This window comes from Engraulis encrasicolus, chromosome 12 (genome assembly GCF_034702125.1).
Source record: "Engraulis encrasicolus isolate BLACKSEA-1 chromosome 12, IST_EnEncr_1.0, whole genome shotgun sequence".
Lineage (NCBI taxonomy): Eukaryota > Metazoa > Chordata > Actinopteri > Clupeiformes > Engraulidae > Engraulis > Engraulis encrasicolus.
In genome coordinates, this window is record NC_085868.1 from 31,398,586 (window position 1) to 31,403,585 (window position 5,000).

General features: G+C 45.1%; 1 protein-coding gene across 1 annotated transcript in view; it reads right to left on the minus strand.

Moving 5' to 3' along the window:
- pcdh17 (protocadherin 17) overlaps window positions 1–5,000 on the minus strand; it is a 146,999-nt gene that overhangs the window by 79,893 nt on the left and 62,106 nt on the right. The gene's annotated exons all lie outside the window — the stretch shown is intronic.

Below are 5,000 nucleotides of genomic sequence, written 5' to 3' on the forward strand. Positions count from 1 at the left end.
AATACAGAGAATATAGAGAATACAGCGAAGAAGAACATATCCTTTGAAGAGCTGGGGGCAACGGTAACCATGGCAAAAACCTACTTAAAGCAGGTATAGTCTGTGTGTGTGTGTGTGTGTGTGTGTGTGTGTGTGTGTGTGTGTGTGTGTGTGTGTGTAGTTCTGTAGTTCTATGTTTATTACATGTACTATGGAAGTGGGGAGTTACTTTATGTCTATGTATAGGAAAGCAGGGGACAGGATCAAAGGGTAACTATGGAAATGTAGGCATCACAACACAGAGAAAAGGGGTGTGTGTGTGTGTGTGTGTGTGTGTGTGTGTGTGTGTGTGTGTGTGTGTGTGTGTGTGTGTGTGTGTGTGTGTGTGTGTGTGTGTGTGTGTGTGTGTGTGTGTGTGTGTGTGTGTGTGTGTTCGCCCACACGTATGTGTGTGTGTGTGTGTGTGTGTGTGTGTGTGTGTTCGCCCACACGTGTGTGTGTGTGTGTATGATGTGAGAAAGCTGGTTGAATAATGCATGCCTATACTTGCAGAGAGAGAGAGAGAGAGAGAGAGAGAGAGAGAGAGAGAGAGAGAGAGAGAGAGAGAGAGAGAGAGAGAGAGAGAGAGAGATGAGCACGTGGTAGACCCATTTCCGGTCTTCGGCAAAGCTAACGTGCACCAGCGGAATTGTAAAGCCCCATCATCATATACTGTATGCACACACACTCACTAATGCGGGAAATAGCTGTCCATAATAATAAAAAAAAGCTCACCCTACAAAGGTTCCACCTTCACCCATTCAGACACAGCCAATGTTATACATGTCCTGTTACCAGAATGGCAATAAACAGGTCTTTTATATATTAATTTTACACTATAGTAGTGCAGTACTATGGTAGTTGTGGTTTTTTTCAACGACTATTACAATGTATCTGTTACCAGAATGGCACCAGAATGGCAATGAACAGGTCATCATGTATTACTTTAAAGGGACACTGTGTGAGATTTGTAGTTGTTTATTTCCAGAATCCATGCGGCCCATTCACTAATGTTGCCTTTTTCATGAATACTTACCACCAGCATCAAATTTTAAGTTCTCATTATGACTGGAAAAATTGCACTTTTCTTACATGAAAAGGGGGATCTTCTCCATGGTCCGCCATTTTGAATTTCCAAAAATAGCCATTTTTAGCTGCAAAAGTGACTGTACTTGGACCATACTAGAAAATATTTGTTAATTACTTAGTAAACTTTCAAGATCAAATTTGGCAATAGGCAGCTCAGTTTCAATGAGCAGCATAGTTGCAGTACCTTTTTTGGCCATTTCCTGCACAGTGTCCCTTTAACATTATAGTAGTGTACTATGGTAGTTGCGTTTTTTTTCAACGACCATTACAGCGTTCCACTGGTGGAATGGGGCTACAAACACCAAGCCTACAAACGCCATCTATGACCATTTCACTGGCTGCAAAGAATTACAAAGCCTCGGACAAAGCCAAAGGCCTATCAATATGAATCATAGCACTAAGGATTCACCTTACAGATACCAAGACCACTAAGGACATGTATGACCAGAGCACAGGCTTGTGGTGAGAGTATCAAAGGGCTAAGCCTCTGAAGAAGCCTACACACACACTGCAGTAACCATCAGCCACACAAAGCCAAATGCAAACTATAATGAGCCCTGTCTGTCGTTCCCGCAATTCAACAGAGATCACTCAAACCATGTGGCCGGTAAACAGGCTTGGACTCAGAAAAAAAAAAATCACAAAGCCTCTAGAAAGAGACAAATACACATTGCAATGATCTGGCTGTCTCTAATACAAAGCCAAATGTAAACTCGAATGTGCTTTCTCTGTTTTTGTCTCTGTCTGTCTCTGCACGCCCCGCTCCCACACACACACACACACAATACAGTCAATATTGTGTGTGTTTGTCTGCATCACCACGTTTGATTATCACTATTTGTGTCATTGCATGCAACATATTGTAGACCTACTATGTTTATAAAATGTAGAACAGGTGAATTGGATGTACATACTACACACGTGCATGTGTATGATAAACCGTGTATGTGTGTGTGTGTGTGTGTACATGCATGTGTGCGTGTGTGTATGTGTGTGTGTGTGCATATGCATGTGCATGTGCGTGTGCTGAAAAGGTGTGTGTGTGTGTGTGTGTGTGTGTGTGTGTGTGTGTGTGTGTGTGTGTGTGTGTGTGTGTGTGTGTGTGTGTGTGTGTGTGTGTGTGTGTGCATCTGCCTGTGGGTACCAAACCAGGACACAGGCCAGACGGTATTGACAAGGCTATGGCACAGGAGCCAATGGGAAACTAATGTAACAACATCTCTATCTCTCTCTCTCTCTCCCTCCCTCTTCCCCTCTCTTCCTTCCTTCCTTCCTTCCTACCTCTTCCTCTCTTTTTCTCTTCTCTAATCACCAGGGTCTTCCGTCTCCTCACTCACTCTCTGGCTATCCGTCTCTGTCTCTGTCTCCACACGAATCACCACTTTTTTTCTGTCCCGCCTTCCCTCTCTTCCTCTCCATCTCTCTATCTCAATCTATCTTTCTTCCTTTCTCTGTATCGCCCATCGCCTATAATATACCATCCTCTCTCTCTCTCTCTCTCTCTCTCTCTCTCTCTCTCTCTCTCTCTCTCTCTCTCTCTCTCCGTCCCGACCGGACTCTTCCATGCGGTCACCGAGTTGATGACTAATCTCAACATGAGTAGGCGTCACCTCGCTCGTCTGGCTGTCGCACCAAAGCTCGTAGACAGAAGAGATGGGTCTGGCAAACCTCCTGTAGACAGGAAGTCATCAGACGCCGGACCAATCAGTGAGCATCCTTCAAATGCCTTCATACAGCTCTCGAACAGAGCCACCACAACAAATCAGGGCTGCATTTCTGGAAAGCGTAGTTGCTAACTATGTTAGCTACTTTGTTGGTTGCAGTGCAATTTCCAATTGACAACTGCAGAAGTTGCTAACTGACTAGCAACTACGCTTCCAAGAAATGTACCTCAGGCTAATGACTCTCTTGGCTCCAAATGGTTGAAAAAATGAAATATATTTCTAATGTGTTGTATTTTATTCTGGACGATTTAGGAACAGCCAAGAATAGGCGTGGTTGCCAGAAGACTTAGTGTGAAATACAGTGTGGAAGAATGGGCAGAACGCACACACACACAGACACACAGACACACACACACACACACACACACACACACACACACACATGAACGCTCACGAACGCACACACGCATGCACACACACACAGACACACACACACACATGAATGCTCACGAACGCACACACACACACAGCCACAAACGCGCGCGCACACACACACACACACACACACACGCACTGCAACACACTGCTCACTGCAACACACTGCAGACTCTGACACATATGACATTCTAATTCCCCTGATTGTGAGCTCCATGTAGCAGGGATGGATTAAAGAGAATACTCTTGATTGCATTCCATTGTAGAGCAATGAGCTGCATGTTCCAGCTTCAAGAGGAAAGGATGGTATTTCATCTTTCTTTTTTTTCATCTCTTCTCTTCTCTTCTTTTCTTTTCCTTTTTTTGTTCTGTTCTGTTCTGCATTGCGTGGGAAGAGAGAGAGAGAGGAAGGAAAAAAAAGGCGGCGACACTCCGGAGGTAATCTCTAACGGAGCGTTGTCTTGTCTCACCTGAACGTAATTTCAAAGAGATTACAGTTGTTTTGATGGTGGGGGGACGCGATGAAGCGCTGGCTGCCTCCGACTAATCTTCACTTAGCCAAACCAAACAGGCAGACAAACAGACAAACAAAACCTCGATGTGTTTTGCGTCCATGTTTGTTTGCCTGTCTCTCTGTGTGCATTTTTTTCCCTTTTGAATACATTGCTTTTGCTTGAACTCACGCAACCCACAATCTTGTTTTTTTCTGGCTATCTTCTTTCCCTTCCTTTTCCATCCTGCAAGGGCACATTTTAATGCACACACACACACACACACACACACACACACACACACACACACACACACACACACACACACACACACACACACACACACACACACACATTCACACTGTGACACAGTTGTGCGTGCTCTGTCCAGTTGCCTATTTCCACCTTGCCCTAATAGGTAGTGAAAGATAACAAAATGCAGCAAAAAGGTCTCCCTCTTCCTCCTCCTCCTCCTCCTCCTCCTCCTCCTCCTCCTTCATCTCCCTCTTCCTATTCCTCCTCTTCTTCCTCTTATCGTTTCCAAGCTCTCCGCTCTGTGATGCTCTGTCTCCCTTTATTTTCATAGCCTGGTGCCTAAATCTTCCTCTTCTTCGTCTTCCTCCCCGTCTTGCTTTTTCTTCTATTCTATCATGCTATGTCTCACCCCATCTCTACTATAGCATAGTCCATGAATCTCCCCCATCGCTTCCTCTACATTCTCGATCCTTTCATTTCTCCACAACAGGCTGCTTCTCTCTCTCTCTCTCTCTCTCTCTCTCTCTCTCTCTCTCTCTCTCTCTCTCTCTCTCTCTCTCTCTCTCTCTCTCTCTCTCTCTCCCCCCCCCCCCTCTCTCTCTCTCTGGAATACAGTGCCATGCCCAGGACAGAGGACAGAATCAAAAGTGCACATGCAGAGAAATATCAAAGGGTCCAATCAGAGTCTTGAAATGGCTGAAATGCTTTGGCATTGAAAAAGAATAATTGCTTGTAAAGGCCTTTTGAAATACTTTGAAAATGTGTGTGTGTGTGTGTGCATGCGTGTGCGTGCGCGTGCGTGTGTGCGCGTGCGTGTGCGTGTGTGTGTGTAGGTGTGCGTGTGTGTGTTGAAAGGCCTGGCCTTGAAAGAGTGTGCATGTGTCCATGTGTCCACCAAGTGTGTGTGTGTGTGTGTGTGTGTGTGTGTGTGTGTGTGTGTGTGTGTGTGTGTGTGTGTGTGTGCGCGCGCATACGTTTTCATATGTGTGTGTTCTCTTTGAACCCTCCTTTATACTTTTTTCCCCATGGTTTTCATTTGTGTCTATTT